Raw genomic sequence first — 19670 nt, 5'->3', positions numbered from 1 at the left:
TTGATTTTGCTTAGATTTGCATATACTCCTTGTCTAAATTGTCTATTTTTATACTATTAGTAGATGCCTTAATCTTTGTTATTATCCTATCTAATATTTATTTTTATTTTGTAATGTGGAAAGAAACTGGAGCATTTTTATGATACCCATGCTTCAAGTGACTCTATGGCTTAAGCTTTTTTTTGAAAAATGAAATGCTATAAAAACAAAATCAGATCTGTGCTTTGAGGTACATTTGCCAGTTTTGTGTTTGCTTGCAGTAACATCTGTGGCCGGTTAGCTCAGTTGGTTAGAGCGTGGTGCTAATAACGCCAAGGTCACGGGTTCGATCCCCGTATGGGCCATTTGCTTTTCTTGATGGACAAGAATGGAATAAGCTCATCGGTGGAGTGCATGAATACTTGAAAACATCATAGACACATATATCACAAAATCTCTTCAAATACATATCAGAATCCAGTGGGAGTGTCATCCTTTGGCTGATGAAGATTTTTCTCTACATGGCTCAGTGACTTTTGTCTCAAATCAAGCAATATGGCATAACTAAGATATGCAAGGGCAAATTAATTAGTTATTATATTGCTGCTCAAACATAGAGGGCACTAGGTGTTACTAGAAGAAGAAGAAGATATGTGCTCCCCTCTCATTAGTGCACACTGAAGTAAAAAAATGGAGAATTTCTAAAGACCAAAGCACAAGTAATGGATCTCTGCATTCTTATTGCATCTTTTCTTATTTCCAAATATTTGACATACTTCTGATTTGATAAGTTTAAAAATGAGTTTAAACAAAGGACACCACTGAAGATGATGGAATTTATATGAATTTTAAATGAAGATTTGCAATACTCATACATTGAATGAAAATGGAGCTTTGAACAATAGGAAAATAAACAATGTTAGCTCCCACGAGATATGAATTCAGATTACTAGATTCAAAGTCAAGGGTGCTAACAATTACACCATGGAACCCTCACCTGAGCAATGGCATCTACTGAAGTGCGCTCATCTTTTAAATGCAAAGAAAAGAAATTCAATACTTTATATATATTATTTCAAGTTTCTAATAAGCTCAGGGATGCAATAGGTATTATGTAGAATATTTGTCCAAACCCAATGATAATATATAAAAAGTAACCTATTTTTTAAAGGAGAAGATAGATACTAGAAACCTAAATGCCTAGGACCAATTTCAGTTGGAGCATCACCCCTTATGTTATCCTAGCATTGAATTGACAGTTTTTCTGTATTTCCATATTTGCATATCATCCACTTACAATTGTTTCAAGCTTTATAACAGAGGACTGCCTTTTTTATAGACCAAGGATGAAAGTCTCTTGTGAGTTAAGTCTGATAATGACATCACAATTTGTAAATTAAGCTATAGTATGATTACAGAGTGTGGACTGAATAAAAAGTGCTTTCCTATGGATTGAAGTTTGTATTTTCTTAAGCTTTGCATTCCAAAATGGGCTAGCATTCTTTATTTCCAATGGGCACATTAAGCTACTTCCCCAATATATATTTTTTTGTGTTAAAAGTTATTCATACACAACTTGGTAAAACATACTAAATTTAATACATAATGGATTACATTCTGGATTATCTTTTTCAACAATCTGTAAATTTACAATTAAAAATTGTGTATTAGATTTTTTAGATTGATTTTGCTTAGATTTGCATATACTCCTTGTCTAAATTGTCTATTTTTATACTATTAGTAGATGCCTTAATCTTTGTTATTATCCTATCTAATATTTATTTTTATTTTGTAATGTGGAAAGAAACTGGAGCATTTTTATGATACCCATGCTTCAAGTGACTCTATGGCTTAAGCTTTTTTTTGAAAAATGAAATGCTATAAAAACAAAACATGATCTGTGCTTTGAGGTACATTTGCCAGTTTTGTGTTTGCTTGCAGTGATATCTGTGGCTGGTTAGCTCAGTTGGTTAGAGCGTGGTGCTAATAACGCCAAGGTCACGGGTTCGATCACCGTATGGGCCATTTGCTTTTCTTGATGGACAAGAATGGAATAAGCTCATCGGTGGAGTGCATGAATACTTGAAAACATCATAGACACATATATCACAAAATCTCTTCAAATACATATCAGAAGCCAGTGGGAGTGTCATCCTTTGGCTGATGAAGATTTTTCTCTACATGGCTCAGTGACTTTTGTCTCAAATCAAGCAATATGGCATAACTAAGATATGCAAGGGCAAATTAATCAGTTATTATATTGCTGCTCAAACATAGAGGGCACTAGGTGTTACTAGAAGAAGAAGAAGATATGTGCTCCCCTCTCATTATTGCACACTGAAGTAAAAAAATGGAGAATTTCTAAAGACCAGAGCACAAGTAATGGATCTCTGCATTCTTATTGCATCTTTTCTTATTTCCAAATATTTGACATACTTCTGATTTGATAAGTTTAAAAATGAGTTTAAACAAAGGACACCACTGAAGATGATGGAATTTATATGAATTTTAAATGAAGATTTGCAATACTCATACATTGAATGAAAATGGAGCTTTGAACAAAAGGAAAATAAACAATGTTAGCTCCCACGAGATATGAACTCAGATTACTAGATTCAAAGTCCAGGGTGCTAACAATTACACCATGGAACCCTCACCTGAGCAATGGCATCTACTGAAGTGCGCTCATCTTTTAAATGCAAAGAAAAGAAATTCAATACTTTATATATATTATTTCAAGTTTCTAATAAGCTCAGGGATGCAATAGGTATTATGTAGAATATTTGTCCAAACCCAATGATAATATATAAAAAGTAACCTATTTTTTAAAGGAGAAGATAGATACTAGAAACCTAAATGCCTAGGACCAATTTCAGTTGGAGCATCACCCCTTATGTTATCCTAGCATTGAATTGACAGTTTTTCTGTATTTCCATATTTGCATATCAGCCACTTACAATTGTTTCAAGCTTTATAACAGAGGACTGCCTTTTTTTATAGACCAAGGATGAAAGTCTCTTGTGAGTTAAGTCTGATAATGACATCACAATTTGTAAATTAAGCTATAGTATGATTACAGAGTGTAGACTGAATAAAAAGTGCTTTCCTATGGATTGAAGTTTGTATTTTCTTAAGCTTTGCATTCCAAAATGGGCTAGCATTCTTTATTTCCAATGGGCACATTAAGCTACTTCCCCAATATATATTTTTTTGTGTTAAAAGTTATTCATACACAACTTGGTAAAACATACTAAATTTAATACATAATGGATTACATCCTGGATTATCTTTTTCAACAATTTGTAAATTTACAATTAAAAATTGTGTATTAGGTTTTTTAGATTGATTTTGCTTAGATTTGCATATACTCCTTGTCTAAATTGTCTATTTTTATACTATTAGTAGATGCCTTAATCTTTGTTATTATCCTATCTAATATTTATTTTTATTTTGTAATGTGGAAAGAAACTGGAGCATTTTTATGATACCCATGCTTCAAGTGACTCTATGGCTTAAGCTTTTTTTTGAAAAATGAAATGCTATAAAAACAAAATCAGATCTGTGCTTTGAGGTACATTTGCCAGTTTTGTGTTTGCTTGCAGTAACATCTGTGGCCGGTTAGCTCAGTTGGTTAGAGCGTGGTGCTAATAACGCCAAGGTCACGGGTTCGATCCCCGTATGGGCCATTTGCTTTTCTTGATGGACAAGAATGGAATAAGCTCATCGGTGGAGTGCATGAATACTTGAAAACATCATAGACACATATATCACAAAATCTCTTCAAATACATATCAGAAGCCAGTGGGAGTGTCATCCTTTGGCTGATGAAGATTTTTCTCTACATGGCTCAGTGACTTTTGTCTCAAATCAAGCAATATGGCATAACTAAGATATGCAAGGGCAAATTAATCAGTTATTATATTGCTGCTCAAACATAGAGGGCACTAGGTGTTACTAGAAGAAGAAGAAGATATGTGCTCCCCTCTCATTATTGCACACTGAAGTAAAAAAAATGGAGAATTTCTAAAGACCAGAGCACAAGTAATGGATCTCTGCATTCTTATTGCATCTTTTCTTATTTCCAAATATTTGACATACTTCTGATTTGATAAGTTTAAAAATGAGTTTAAACAAAGGACACCACTGAAGATGATGGAATTTATATGAATTTTAAATGAAGATTTGCAATACTCATACATTGAATGAAAATGGAGCTTTGAACAAAAGGAAAATAAACAATGTTAGCTCCCACGAGATATGAACTCAGATTACTAGATTCAAAGTCCAGGGTGCTAACAATTACACCATGGAACCCTCACCTGAGCAATGGCATCTACTGAAGTGCGCTCATCTTTTAAATGCAAAGAAAAGAAATTCAATACTTTATATATATTATTTCAAGTTTCTAATAAGCTCAGGGATGCAATAGGTATTATGTAGAATATTTGTCCAAACCCAATGATAATATATAAAAAGTAACCTATTTTTTAAAGGAGAAGATAGATACTAGAAACCTAAATGCCTAGGACCAATTTCAGTTGGAGCATCACCCCTTATGTTATCCTAGCATTGAATTGACAGTTTTTCTGTATTTCCATATTTGCATATCAGCCACTTACAATTGTTTCAAGCTTTATAACAGAGGACTGCCTTTTTTATAGACCAAGGATGAAAGTCTCTTGTGAGTTAAGTCTGATAATGACATCACAATTTGTAAATTAAGCTATAGTATGATTACAGAGTGTAGACTGAATAAAAAGTGCTTTCCTATGGATTGAAGTTTGTATTTTCTTAAGCTTTGCATTCCAAAATGGGCTAGCATTCTTTATTTCCAATGGGCACATTAAGCTACTTCCCCAATATATATTTTTTTGTGTTAAAAGTTATTCATACACAACTTGGTAAAACATACTAAATTTAATACATAATGGATTACATCCTGGATTATCTTTTTCAACAATTTGTAAATTTACAATTAAAAATTGTGTATTAGGTTTTTTAGATTGATTTTGCTTAGATTTGCATATACTCCTTGTCTAAATTGTCTATTTTTATACTATTAGTAGATGCCTTAATCTTTGTTATTATCCTATCTAATATTTATTTTTATTTTGTAATGTGGAAAGAAACTGGAGCATTTTTATGATACCCATGCTTCAAGTGACTCTATGGCTTAAGCTTTTTTTTGAAAAATGAAATGCTATAAAAACAAAATCAGATCTGTGCTTTGAGGTACATTTGCCAGTTTTGTGTTTGCTTGCAGTAACATCTGTGGCCGGTTAGCTCAGTTGGTTAGAGCGTGGTGCTAATAACGCCAAGGTCACGGGTTCGATCCCCGTATGGGCCATTTGCTTTTCTTGATGGACAAGAATGGAATAAGCTCATCGGTGGAGTGCATGAATACTTGAAAACATCATAGACACATATATCACAAAATCTCTTCAAATACATATCAGAATCCAGTGGGAGTGTCATCCTTTGGCTGATGAAGATTTTTCTCTACATGGCTCAGTGACTTTTGTCTCAAATCAAGCAATATGGCATAACTAAGATATGCAAGGGCAAATTAATTAGTTATTATATTGCTGCTCAAACATAGAGGGCACTAGGTGTTACTAGAAGAAGAAGAAGATATGTGCTCCCCTCTCATTAGTGCACACTGAAGTAAAAAAATGGAGAATTTCTAAAGACCAAAGCACAAGTAATGGATCTCTGCATTCTTATTGCATCTTTTCTTATTTCCAAATATTTGACATACTTCTGATTTGATAAGTTTAAAAATGAGTTTAAACAAAGGACACCACTGAAGATGATGGAATTTATATGAATTTTAAATGAAGATTTGCAATACTCATACATTGAATGAAAATGGAGCTTTGAACAATAGGAAAATAAACAATGTTAGCTCCCACGAGATATGAATTCAGATTACTAGATTCAAAGTCAAGGGTGCTAACAATTACACCATGGAACCCTCACCTGAGCAATGGCATCTACTGAAGTGCGCTCATCTTTTAAATGCAAAGAAAAGAAATTCAATACTTTATATATATTATTTCAAGTTTCTAATAAGCTCAGGGATGCAATAGGTATTATGTAGAATATTTGTCCAAACCCAATGATAATATATAAAAAGTAACCTATTTTTTAAAGGAGAAGATAGATACTAGAAACCTAAATGCCTAGGACCAATTTCAGTTGGAGCATCACCCCTTATGTTATCCTAGCATTGAATTGACAGTTTTTCTGTATTTCCATATTTGCATATCAGCCACTTACAATTGTTTCAAGCTTTATAACAGAGGACTGCCTTTTTTATAGACCAAGGATGAAAGTCTCTTGTGAGTTAAGTCTGATAATGACATCACAATTTGTAAATTAAGCTATAGTATGATTACAGAGTGTAGACTGAATAAAAAGTGCTTTCCTATGGATTGAAGTTTGTATTTTCTTAAGCTTTGCATTCCAAAATGGGCTAGCATTCTTTATTTCCAATGGGCACATTAAGCTACTTCCCCAATATATATTTTTTTGTGTTAAAAGTTATTCATACACAACTTGGTAAAACATACTAAATTTAATACATAATGGATTACATCCTGGATTATCTTTTTCAACAATCTGTAAATTTACAATTAAAAATTGTGTATTAGATTTTTTAGATTGATTTTGCTTAGATTTGCATATACTCCTTGTCTAAATTGTCTATTTTTATACTATTAGTAGATGCCTTAATCTTTGTTATTATCCTATCTAATATTTATTTTTATTTTGTAATGTGGAAAGAAACTGGAGCATTTTTATGATACCCATGCTTCAAGTGACTCTATGGCTTAAGCTTTTTTTTGAAAAATGAAATGCTATAAAAACAAAACATGATCTGTGCTTTGAGGTACATTTGCCAGTTTTGTGTTTGCTTGCAGTGATATCTGTGGCTGGTTAGCTCAGTTGGTTAGAGCGTGGTGCTAATAACGCCAAGGTCACGGGTTCGATCACCGTATGGGCCATTTGCTTTTCTTGATGGACAAGAATGGAATAAGCTCATCGGTGGAGTGCATGAATACTTGAAAACATCATAGACACATATATCACAAAATCTCTTCAAATACATATCAGAAGCCAGTGGGAGTGTCATCCTTTGGCTGATGAAGATTTTTCTCTACATGGCTCAGTGACTTTTGTCTCAAATCAAGCAATATGGCATAACTAAGATATGCAAGGGCAAATTAATCAGTTATTATATTGCTGCTCAAACATAGAGGGCACTAGGTGTTACTAGAAGAAGAAGAAGATATGTGCTCCCCTCTCATTATTGCACACTGAAGTAAAAAAATGGAGAATTTCTAAAGACCAGAGCACAAGTAATGGATCTCTGCATTCTTATTGCATCTTTTCTTATTTCCAAATATTTGACATACTTCTGATTTGATAAGTTTAAAAATGAGTTTAAACAAAGGACACCACTGAAGATGATGGAATTTATATGAATTTTAAATGAAGATTTGCAATACTCATACATTGAATGAAAATGGAGCTTTGAACAAAAGGAAAATAAACAATGTTAGCTCCCACGAGATATGAACTCAGATTACTAGATTCAAAGTCCAGGGTGCTAACAATTACACCATGGAACCCTCACCTGAGCAATGGCATCTACTGAAGTGCGCTCATCTTTTAAATGCAAAGAAAAGAAATTCAATACTTTATATATATTATTTCAAGTTTCTAATAAGCTCAGGGATGCAATAGGTATTATGTAGAATATTTGTCCAAACCCAATGATAATATATAAAAAGTAACCTATTTTTTAAAGGAGAAGATAGATACTAGAAACCTAAATGCCTAGGACCAATTTCAGTTGGAGCATCACCCCTTATGTTATCCTAGCATTGAATTGACAGTTTTTCTGTATTTCCATATTTGCATATCAGCCACTTACAATTGTTTCAAGCTTTATAACAGAGGACTGCCTTTTTTTATAGACCAAGGATGAAAGTCTCTTGTGAGTTAAGTCTGATAATGACATCACAATTTGTAAATTAAGCTATAGTATGATTACAGAGTGTAGACTGAATAAAAAGTGCTTTCCTATGGATTGAAGTTTGTATTTTCTTAAGCTTTGCATTCCAAAATGGGCTAGCATTCTTTATTTCCAATGGGCACATTAAGCTACTTCCCCAATATATATTTTTTTGTGTTAAAAGTTATTCATACACAACTTGGTAAAACATACTAAATTTAATACATAATGGATTACATCCTGGATTATCTTTTTCAACAATTTGTAAATTTACAATTAAAAATTGTGTATTAGGTTTTTTAGATTGATTTTGCTTAGATTTGCATATACTCCTTGTCTAAATTGTCTATTTTTATACTATTAGTAGATGCCTTAATCTTTGTTATTATCCTATCTAATATTTATTTTTATTTTGTAATGTGGAAAGAAACTGGAGCATTTTTATGATACCCATGCTTCAAGTGACTCTATGGCTTAAGCTTTTTTTTGAAAAATGAAATGCTATAAAAACAAAATCAGATCTGTGCTTTGAGGTACATTTGCCAGTTTTGTGTTTGCTTGCAGTAACATCTGTGGCCGGTTAGCTCAGTTGGTTAGAGCGTGGTGCTAATAACGCCAAGGTCACGGGTTTGATCCCCGTATGGGCCATTTGCTTTTCTTGATGGACAAGAATGGAATAAGCTCATCGGTGGAGTGCATGAATACTTGAAAACATCATAGACACATATATCACAAAATCTCTTCAAATACATATCAGAAGCCAGTGGGAGTGTCATCCTTTGGCTGATGAAGATTTTTCTCTACATGGCTCAGTGACTTTTGTCTCAAATCAAGCAATATGGCATAACTAAGATATGCAAGGGCAAATTAATCAGTTATTATATTGCTGCTCAAACATAGAGGGCACTAGGTGTTACTAGAAGAAGAAGAAGATATGTGCTCCCCTCTCATTATTGCACACTGAAGTAAAAAAAATGGAGAATTTCTAAAGACCAGAGCACAAGTAATGGATCTCTGCATTCTTATTGCATCTTTTCTTATTTCCAAATATTTGACATACTTCTGATTTGATAAGTTTAAAAATGAGTTTAAACAAAGGACACCACTGAAGATGATGGAATTTATATGAATTTTAAATGAAGATTTGCAATACTCATACATTGAATGAAAATGGAGCTTTGAACAAAAGGAAAATAAACAATGTTAGCTCCCACGAGATATGAACTCAGATTACTAGATTCAAAGTCCAGGGTGCTAACAATTACACCATGGAACCCTCACCTGAGCAATGGCATCTACTGAAGTGCGCTCATCTTTTAAATGCAAAGAAAAGAAATTCAATACTTTATATATATTATTTCAAGTTTCTAATAAGCTCAGGGATGCAATAGGTATTATGTAGAATATTTGTCCAAACCCAATGATAATATATAAAAAGTAACCTATTTTTTAAAGGAGAAGATAGATACTAGAAACCTAAATGCCTAGGACCAATTTCAGTTGGAGCATCACCCCTTATGTTATCCTAGCATTGAATTGACAGTTTTTCTGTATTTCCATATTTGCATATCAGCCACTTACAATTGTTTCAAGCTTTATAACAGAGGACTGCCTTTTTTATAGACCAAGGATGAAAGTCTCTTGTGAGTTAAGTCTGATAATGACATCACAATTTGTAAATTAAGCTATAGTATGATTACAGAGTGTAGACTGAATAAAAAGTGCTTTCCTATGGATTGAAGTTTGTATTTTCTTAAGCTTTGCATTTCAAAATGGGCTAGCATTCTTTATTTCCAATGGGCACATTAAGCTACTTCCCCAATATATATTTTTTTGTGTTAAAAGTTATTCATACACAACTTGGTAAAACATACTAAATTTAATACATAATGGATTACATCCTGGATTATCTTTTTCAACAATTTGTAAATTTACAATTAAAAATTGTGTATTAGGTTTTTTAGATTGATTTTGCTTAGATTTGCATATACTCCTTGTCTAAATTGTCTATTTTTATACTATTAGTAGATGCCTTAATCTTTGTTATTATCCTATCTAATATTTATTTTTATTTTGTAATGTGGAAAGAAACTGGAGCATTTTTATGATACCCATGCTTCAAGTGACTCTATGGCTTAAGCTTTTTTTTGAAAAATGAAATGCTATAAAAACAAAATCAGATCTGTGCTTTGAGGTACATTTGCCAGTTTTGTGTTTGCTTGCAGTAACATCTGTGGCCGGTTAGCTCAGTTGGTTTGAGCGTGGTGCTAATAACGCCAAGGTCACGGGTTCGATCCCCGTATGGGCCATTTGCTTTTCTTGATGGACAAGAATGGAATAAGCTCATCGGTGGAGTGCATGAATACTTGAAAACATCATAGACACATATATCACAAAATCTCTTCAAATACATATCAGAATCCAGTGGGAGTGTCATCCTTTGGCTGATGAAGATTTTTCTCTACATGGCTCAGTGACTTTTGTCTCAAATCAAGCAATATGGCATAACTAAGATATGCAAGGGCAAATTAATTAGTTATTATATTGCTGCTCAAACATAGAGGGCACTAGGTGTTACTAGAAGAAGAAGAAGATATGTGCTCCCCTCTCATTAGTGCACACTGAAGTAAAAAAATGGAGAATTTCTAAAGACCAAAGCACAAGTAATGGATCTCTGCATTCTTATTGCATCTTTTCTTATTTCCAAATATTTGACATACTTCTGATTTGATAAGTTTAAAAATGAGTTTAAACAAAGGACACCACTGAAGATGATGGAATTTATATGAATTTTAAATGAAGATTTGCAATACTCATACATTGAATGAAAATGGAGCTTTGAACAATAGGAAAATAAACAATGTTAGCTCCCACGAGATATGAATTCAGATTACTAGATTCAAAGTCAAGGGTGCTAACAATTACACCATGGAACCCTCACCTGAGCAATGGCATCTACTGAAGTGCGCTCATCTTTTAAATGCAAAGAAAAGAAATTCAATACTTTATATATATTATTTCAAGTTTCTAATAAGCTCAGGGATGCAATAGGTATTATGTAGAATATTTGTCCAAACCCAATGATAATATATAAAAAGTAACCTATTTTTTAAAGGAGAAGATAGATACTAGAAACCTAAATGCCTAGGACCAATTTCAGTTGGAGCATCACCCCTTATGTTATCCTAGCATTGAATTGACAGTTTTTCTGTATTTCCATATTTGCATATCAGCCACTTACAATTGTTTCAAGCTTTATAACAGAGGACTGCCTTTTTTATAGACCAAGGATGAAAGTCTCTTGTGAGTTAAGTCTGATAATGACATCACAATTTGTAAATTAAGCTATAGTATGATTACAGAGTGTAGACTGAATAAAAAGTGCTTTCCTATGGATTGAAGTTTGTATTTTCTTAAGCTTTGCATTTCAAAATGGGCTAGCATTCTTTATTTCCAATGGGCACATTAAGCTACTTCCCCAATATATATTTTTTTGTGTTAAAAGTTATTCATACACAACTTGGTAAAACATACTAAATTTAATACATAATGGATTACATCCTGGATTATCTTTTTCAACAATCTGTAAATTTACAATTAAAAATTGTGTATTAGATTTTTTAGATTGATTTTGCTTAGATTTGCATATACTCCTTGTCTAAATTGTCTATTTTTATACTATTAGTAGATGCCTTAATCTTTGTTATTATCCTATCTAATATTTATTTTTATTTTGTAATGTGGAAAGAAACTGGAGCATTTTTATGATACCCATGCTTCAAGTGACTCTATGGCTTAAGCTTTTTTTTGAAAAATGAAATGCTATAAAAACAAAACATGATCTGTGCTTTGAGGTACATTTGCCAGTTTTGTGTTTGCTTGCAGTGATATCTGTGGCTGGTTAGCTCAGTTGGTTAGAGCGTGGTGCTAATAACGCCAAGGTCACGGGTTCGATCACCGTATGGGCCATTTGCTTTTCTTGATGGACAAGAATGGAATAAGCTCATCGGTGGAGTGCATGAATACTTGAAAACATCATAGACACATATATCACAAAATCTCTTCAAATACATATCAGAAGCCAGTGGGAGTGTCATCCTTTGGCTGATGAAGATTTTTCTCTACATGGCTCAGTGACTTTTGTCTCAAATCAAGCAATATGGCATAACTAAGATATGCAAGGGCAAATTAATCAGTTATTATATTGCTGCTCAAACATAGAGGGCACTAGGTGTTACTAGAAGAAGAAGAAGATATGTGCTCCCCTCTCATTATTGCACACTGAAGTAAAAAAATGGAGAATTTCTAAAGACCAGAGCACAAGTAATGGATCTCTGCATTCTTATTGCATCTTTTCTTATTTCCAAATATTTGACATACTTCTGATTTGATAAGTTTAAAAATGAGTTTAAACAAAGGACACCACTGAAGATGATGGAATTTATATGAATTTTAAATGAAGATTTGCAATACTCATACATTGAATGAAAATGGAGCTTTGAACAAAAGGAAAATAAACAATGTTAGCTCCCACGAGATATGAACTCAGATTACTAGATTCAAAGTCCAGGGTGCTAACAATTACACCATGGAACCCTCACCTGAGCAATGGCATCTACTGAAGTGCGCTCATCTTTTAAATGCAAAGAAAAGAAATTCAATACTTTATATATATTATTTCAAGTTTCTAATAAGCTCAGGGATGCAATAGGTATTATGTAGAATATTTGTCCAAACCCAATGATAATATATAAAAAGTAACCTATTTTTTAAAGGAGAAGATAGATACTAGAAACCTAAATGCCTAGGACCAATTTCAGTTGGAGCATCACCCCTTATGTTATCCTAGCATTGAATTGACAGTTTTTCTGTATTTCCATATTTGCATATCAGCCACTTACAATTGTTTCAAGCTTTATAACAGAGGACTGCCTTTTTTTATAGACCAAGGATGAAAGTCTCTTGTGAGTTAAGTCTGATAATGACATCACAATTTGTAAATTAAGCTATAGTATGATTACAGAGTGTAGACTGAATAAAAAGTGCTTTCCTATGGATTGAAGTTTGTATTTTCTTAAGCTTTGCATTCCAAAATGGGCTAGCATTCTTTATTTCCAATGGGCACATTAAGCTACTTCCCCAATATATATTTTTTTGTGTTAAAAGTTATTCATACACAACTTGGTAAAACATACTAAATTTAATACATAATGGATTACATCCTGGATTATCTTTTTCAACAATTTGTAAATTTACAATTAAAAATTGTGTATTAGGTTTTTTAGATTGATTTTGCTTAGATTTGCATATACTCCTTGTCTAAATTGTCTATTTTTATACTATTAGTAGATGCCTTAATCTTTGTTATTATCCTATCTAATATTTATTTTTATTTTGTAATGTGGAAAGAAACTGGAGCATTTTTATGATACCCATGCTTCAAGTGACTCTATGGCTTAAGCTTTTTTTTGAAAAATGAAATGCTATAAAAACAAAATCAGATCTGTGCTTTGAGGTACATTTGCCAGTTTTGTGTTTGCTTGCAGTAACATCTGTGGCCGGTTAGCTCAGTTGGTTAGAGCGTGGTGCTAATAACGCCAAGGTCACGGGTTCGATCCCCGTATGGGCCATTTGCTTTTCTTGATGGACAAGAATGGAATAAGCTCATCGGTGGAGTGCATGAATACTTGAAAACATCATAGACACATATATCACAAAATCTCTTCAAATACATATCAGAAGCCAGTGGGAGTGTCATCCTTTGGCTGATGAAGATTTTTCTCTACATGGCTCAGTGACTTTTGTCTCAAATCAAGCAATATGGCATAACTAAGATATGCAAGGGCAAATTAATCAGTTATTATATTGCTGCTCAAACATAGAGGGCACTAGGTGTTACTAGAAGAAGAAGAAGATATGTGCTCCCCTCTCATTATTGCACACTGAAGTAAAAAAAATGGAGAATTTCTAAAGACCAGAGCACAAGTAATGGATCTCTGCATTCTTATTGCATCTTTTCTTATTTCCAAATATTTGACATACTTCTGATTTGATAAGTTTAAAAATGAGTTTAAACAAAGGACACCACTGAAGATGATGGAATTTATATGAATTTTAAATGAAGATTTGCAATACTCATACATTGAATGAAAATGGAGCTTTGAACAAAAGGAAAATAAACAATGTTAGCTCCCACGAGATATGAACTCAGATTACTAGATTCAAAGTCCAGGGTGCTAACAATTACACCATGGAACCCTCACCTGAGCAATGGCATCTACTGAAGTGCGCTCATCTTTTAAATGCAAAGAAAAGAAATTCAATACTTTATATATATTATTTCAAGTTTCTAATAAGCTCAGGGATGCAATAGGTATTATGTAGAATATTTGTCCAAACCCAATGATAATATATAAAAAGTAACCTATTTTTTAAAGGAGAAGATAGATACTAGAAACCTAAATGCCTAGGACCAATTTCAGTTGGAGCATCACCCCTTATGTTATCCTAGCATTGAATTGACAGTTTTTCTGTATTTCCATATTTGCATATCAGCCACTTACAATTGTTTCAAGCTTTATAACAGAGGACTGCCTTTTTTATAGACCAAGGATGAAAGTCTCTTGTGAGTTAAGTCTGATAATGACATCACAATTTGTAAATTAAGCTATAGTATGATTACAGAGTGTAGACTGAATAAAAAGTGCTTTCCTATGGATTGAAGTTTGTATTTTCTTAAGCTTTGCATTCCAAAATGGGCTAGCATTCTTTATTTCCAATGGGCACATTAAGCTACTTCCCCAATATATATTTTTTTGTGTTAAAAGTTATTCATACACAACTTGGTAAAACATACTAAATTTAATACATAATGGATTACATCCTGGATTATCTTTTTCAACAATTTGTAAATTTACAATTAAAAATTGTGTATTAGGTTTTTTAGATTGATTTTGCTTAGATTTGCATATACTCCTTGTCTAAATTGTCTATTTTTATACTATTAGTAGATGCCTTAATCTTTGTTATTATCCTATCTAATATTTATTTTTATTTTGTAATGTGGAAAGAAACTGGAGCATTTTTATGATACCCATGCTTCAAGTGACTCTATGGCTTAAGCTTTTTTTTGAAAAATGAAATGCTATAAAAACAAAATCAGATCTGTGCTTTGAGGTACATTTGCCAGTTTTGTGTTTGCTTGCAGTAACATCTGTGGCCGGTTAGCTCAGTTGGTTAGAGCGTGGTGCTAATAACGCCAAGGTCACGGGTTCGATCCCCGTATGGGCCATTTGCTTTTCTTGATGGACAAGAATGGAATAAGCTCATCGGTGGAGTGCATGAATACTTGAAAACATCATAGACACATATATCACAAAATCTCTTCAAATACATATCAGAATCCAGTGGGAGTGTCATCCTTTGGCTGATGAAGATTTTTCTCTACATGGCTCAGTGACTTTTGTCTCAAATCAAGCAATATGGCATAACTAAGATATGCAAGGGCAAATTAATTAGTTATTATATTGCTGCTCAAACATAGAGGGCACTAGGTGTTACTAGAAGAAGAAGAAGATATGTGCTCCCCTCTCATTAGTGCACACTGAAGTAAAAAAATGGAGAATTTCTAAAGACCAAAGCACAAGTAATGGATCTCTGCATTCTTATTGCATCTTTTCTTATTTCCAAATATTTGACATACTTCTGATTTGATAAGTTTAAAAATGAGTTTAAACAAAGGACACCACTGAAGATGATGGAATTTATATGAATTTTAAATGAAGATTTGCAATACTCATACATTGAATGAAAATGGAGCTTTGAACAATAGGAAAATAAACAATGTTAGCTCCCACGAGATATGAATTCAGATTACTAGATTCAAAGTCAAGGGTGCTAACAATTACACCATGGAACCCTCACCTGAGCAATGGCATCTACTGAAGTGCGCTCATCTTTTAAATGCAAAGAAAAGAAATTCAATACTTTATATATATTATTTCAAGTTTCTAATAAGCTCAGGGATGCAATAGGTATTATGTAGAATATTTGTCCAAACCCAATGATAATATATAAAAAGTAACCTATTTTTTAAAGGAGAAGATAGATACTAGAAACCTAAATGCCTAGGACCAATTTCAGTTGGAGCATCACCCCTTATGTTATCCTAGCATTGAATTGACAGTTTTTCTGTATTTCCATATTTGCATATCAGCCACTTACAATTGTTTCAAGCTTTATAACAGAGGACTGCCTTTTTTATAGACCAAGGATGAAAGTCTCTTGTGAGTTAAGTCTGATAATGACATCACAATTTGTAAATTAAGCTATAGTATGATTACAGAGTGTAGACTGAATAAAAAGTGCTTTCCTATGGATTGAAGTTTGTATTTTCTTAAGCTTTGCATTCCAAAATGGGCTAGCATTCTTTATTTCCAATGGGCACATTAAGCTACTTCCCCAATATATATTTTTTTGTGTTAAAAGTTATTCATACACAACTTGGTAAAACATACTAAATTTAATACATAATGGATTACATCCTGGATTATCTTTTTCAACAATCTGTAAATTTACAATTAAAAATTGTGTATTAGATTTTTTAGATTGATTTTGCTTAGATTTGCATATACTCCTTGTCTAAATTGTCTATTTTTATACTATTAGTAGATGCCTTAATCTTTGTTATTATCCTATCTAATATTTATTTTTATTTTGTAATGTGGAAAGAAACTGGAGCATTTTTATGATACCCATGCTTCAAGTGACTCTATGGCTTAAGCTTTTTTTTGAAAAATGAAATGCTATAAAAACAAAACATGATCTGTGCTTTGAGGTACATTTGCCAGTTTTGTGTTTGCTTGCAGTGATATCTGTGGCTGGTTAGCTCAGTTGGTTAGAGCGTGGTGCTAATAACGCCAAGGTCACGGGTTCGATCACCGTATGGGCCATTTGCTTTTCTTGATGGACAAGAATGGAATAAGCTCATCGGTGGAGTGCATGAATACTTGAAAACATCATAGACACATATATCACAAAATCTCTTCAAATACATATCAGAAGCCAGTGGGAGTGTCATCCTTTGGCTGATGAAGATTTTTCTCTACATGGCTCAGTGACTTTTGTCTCAAATCAAGCAATATGGCATAACTAAGATATGCAAGGGCAAATTAATCAGTTATTATATTGCTGCTCAAACATAGAGGGCACTAGGTGTTACTAGAAGAAGAAGAAGATATGTGCTCCCCTCTCATTATTGCACACTGAAGTAAAAAAATGGAGAATTTCTAAAGACCAGAGCACAAGTAATGGATCTCTGCATTCTTATTGCATCTTTTCTTATTTCCAAATATTTGACATACTTCTGATTTGATAAGTTTAAAAATGAGTTTAAACAAAGGACACCACTGAAGATGATGGAATTTATATGAATTTTAAATGAAGATTTGCAATACTCATACATTGAATGAAAATGGAGCTTTGAACAAAAGGAAAATAAACAATGTTAGCTCCCACGAGATATGAACTCAGATTACTAGATTCAAAGTCCAGGGTGCTAACAATTACACCATGGAACCCTCACCTGAGCAATGGCATCTACTGAAGTGCGCTCATCTTTTAAATGCAAAGAAAAGAAATTCAATACTTTATATATATTATTTCAAGTTTCTAATAAGCTCAGGGATGCAATAGGTATTATGTAGAATATTTGTCCAAACCCAATGATAATATATAAAAAGTAACCTATTTTTTAAAGGAGAAGATAGATACTAGAAACCTAAATGCCTAGGACCAATTTCAGTTGGAGCATCACCCCTTATGTTATCCTAGCATTGAATTGACAGTTTTTCTGTATTTCCATATTTGCATATCAGCCACTTACAATTGTTTCAAGCTTTATAACAGAGGACTGCCTTTTTTATAGACCAAGGATGAAAGTCTCTTGTGAGTTAAGTCTGATAATGACATCACAATTTGTAAATTAAGCTATAGTATGATTACAGAGTGTAGACTGAATAAAAAGTGCTTTCCTATGGATTGAAGTTTGTATTTTCTTAAGCTTTGCATTCCAAAATGGGCTAGCATTCTTTATTTCCAATGGGCACATTAAGCTACTTCCCCAATATATATTTTTTTGTGTTAAAAGTTATTCATACACAACTTGGTAAAACATACTAAATTTAATACATAATGGATTACATCCTGGATTATCTTTTTCAACAATCTGTAAATTTACAATTAAAAATTGTGTATTAGATTTTTTAGATTGATTTTGCTTAGATTTGCATATACTCCTTGTCTAAATTGTCTATTTTTATACTATTAGTAGATGCCTTAATCTTTGTTATTATCCTATCTAATATTTATTTTTATTTTGTAATGTGGAAAGAAACTGGAGCATTTTTATGATACCCATGCTTCAAGTGACTCTATGGCTTAAGCTTTTTTTTGAAAAATGAAATGCTATAAAAACAAAACATGATCTGTGCTTTGAGGTACATTTGCCAGTTTTGTGTTTGCTTGCAGTGATATCTGTGGCTGGTTAGCTCAGTTGGTTAGAGCGTGGTGCTAATAACGCCAAGGTCACGGGTTCGATCACCGTATGGGCCATTTGCTTTTCTTGATGGACAAGAATGGAATAAGCTCATCGGTGGAGTGCATGAATACTTGAAAACATCATAGACACATATATCACAAAATCTCTTCAAATACATATCAGAAGCCAGTGGGAGTGTCATCCTTTGGCTGATGAAGATTTTTCTCTACATGGCTCAGTGACTTTTGTCTCAAATCAAGCAATATGGCATAACTAAGATATGCAAGGGCAAATTAATCAGTTATTATATTGCTGCTCAAACATAGAGGGCACTAGGTGTTACTAGAAGAAGAAGAAGATATGTGCTCCCCTCTCATTATTGCACACTGAAGTAAAAAAATGGAGAATTTCTAAAGACCAGAGCACAAGTAATGGATCTCTGCATTCTTATTGCATCTTTTCTTATTTCCAAATATTTGACATACTTCTGATTTGATAAGTTTAAAAATGAGTTTAAACAAAGGACACCACTGAAGATGATGGAATTTATATGAATTTTAAATGAAGATTTGCAATACTCATACATTGAATGAAAATGGAGCTTTGAACAAAAGGAAAATAAACAATGTTAGCTCCCACGAGATATGAACTCAGATTACTAGATTCAAAGTCCAGGGTGCTAACAATTACACCATGGAACCCTCACCTGAGCAATGGCATCTACTGAAGTGCGCTCATCTTTTAAATGCAAAGAAAAGAAATTCAATACTTTATATATATTATTTCAAGTTTCTAATAAGCTCAGGGATGCAATAGGTATTATGTAGAATATTTGTCCAAACCCAATGATAATATATAAAAAGTAACCTATTTTTTAAAGGAGAAGATAGATACTAGAAACCTAAATGCCTAGGACCAATTTCAGTTGGAGCATCACCCCTTATGTTATCCTAGCATTGAATTGACAGTTTTTCTGTATTTCCATATTTGCATATCAGCCACTTACAATTGTTTCAAGCTTTATAACAGAGGACTGCCTTTTTTTATAGACCAAGGATGAAAGTCTCTTGTGAGTTAAGTCTGATAATGACATCACAATTTGTAAATTAAGCTATAGTATGATTACAGAGTGTA

General features: G+C 32.9%; 12 non-coding genes across 12 annotated transcripts; all 12 read left to right on the top strand.

The window, feature by feature from the left end:
- The first annotated feature begins 270 nt into the window (after nt 1-270).
- Nucleotides 271-344, top strand: TRNAI-AAU (transfer RNA isoleucine (anticodon AAU)). The gene has a single exon. It is a non-coding gene; the product is annotated as a tRNA-Ile (tRNA).
- A 1586-nt stretch (nt 345-1930) lies between these two features.
- Nucleotides 1931-2004, top strand: TRNAI-AAU (transfer RNA isoleucine (anticodon AAU)). The gene has a single exon. It is a non-coding gene; the product is annotated as a tRNA-Ile (tRNA).
- A 1587-nt stretch (nt 2005-3591) lies between these two features.
- Nucleotides 3592-3665, top strand: TRNAI-AAU (transfer RNA isoleucine (anticodon AAU)). Its single transcript has one exon. It is a non-coding gene; the product is annotated as a tRNA-Ile (tRNA).
- A 1587-nt stretch (nt 3666-5252) lies between these two features.
- Nucleotides 5253-5326, top strand: TRNAI-AAU (transfer RNA isoleucine (anticodon AAU)). The gene has a single exon. It is a non-coding gene; the product is annotated as a tRNA-Ile (tRNA).
- A 1586-nt stretch (nt 5327-6912) lies between these two features.
- On the top strand, nt 6913-6986 carry TRNAI-AAU (transfer RNA isoleucine (anticodon AAU)). Its single transcript has one exon. It is a non-coding gene; the product is annotated as a tRNA-Ile (tRNA).
- A 1587-nt stretch (nt 6987-8573) lies between these two features.
- Nucleotides 8574-8647, top strand: TRNAI-AAU (transfer RNA isoleucine (anticodon AAU)). Its single transcript has one exon. It is a non-coding gene; the product is annotated as a tRNA-Ile (tRNA).
- A 1587-nt stretch (nt 8648-10234) lies between these two features.
- Nucleotides 10235-10308, top strand: TRNAI-AAU (transfer RNA isoleucine (anticodon AAU)). The gene has a single exon. It is a non-coding gene; the product is annotated as a tRNA-Ile (tRNA).
- A 1586-nt stretch (nt 10309-11894) lies between these two features.
- On the top strand, nt 11895-11968 carry TRNAI-AAU (transfer RNA isoleucine (anticodon AAU)). Its single transcript has one exon. It is a non-coding gene; the product is annotated as a tRNA-Ile (tRNA).
- Nucleotides 11969-13555: 1587 nt separating this feature from the next.
- On the top strand, nt 13556-13629 carry TRNAI-AAU (transfer RNA isoleucine (anticodon AAU)). The gene has a single exon. It is a non-coding gene; the product is annotated as a tRNA-Ile (tRNA).
- Nucleotides 13630-15216: 1587 nt separating this feature from the next.
- On the top strand, nt 15217-15290 carry TRNAI-AAU (transfer RNA isoleucine (anticodon AAU)). The gene has a single exon. It is a non-coding gene; the product is annotated as a tRNA-Ile (tRNA).
- Nucleotides 15291-16876: 1586 nt separating this feature from the next.
- Nucleotides 16877-16950, top strand: TRNAI-AAU (transfer RNA isoleucine (anticodon AAU)). Its single transcript has one exon. It is a non-coding gene; the product is annotated as a tRNA-Ile (tRNA).
- A 1586-nt stretch (nt 16951-18536) lies between these two features.
- On the top strand, nt 18537-18610 carry TRNAI-AAU (transfer RNA isoleucine (anticodon AAU)). The gene has a single exon. It is a non-coding gene; the product is annotated as a tRNA-Ile (tRNA).
- Nucleotides 18611-19670: the final 1060 nt, after the last annotated feature.

The sequence above is a fragment of the Pseudophryne corroboree genome, chromosome 11 (assembly GCF_028390025.1).
Source record: "Pseudophryne corroboree isolate aPseCor3 chromosome 11, aPseCor3.hap2, whole genome shotgun sequence".
Classification (NCBI taxonomy): Eukaryota; Metazoa; Chordata; class Amphibia; order Anura; family Myobatrachidae; genus Pseudophryne; species Pseudophryne corroboree.
Note: the sequence above shows the minus strand (reverse complement) of the source record. Positions and strands in the feature narration are given on the sequence as shown.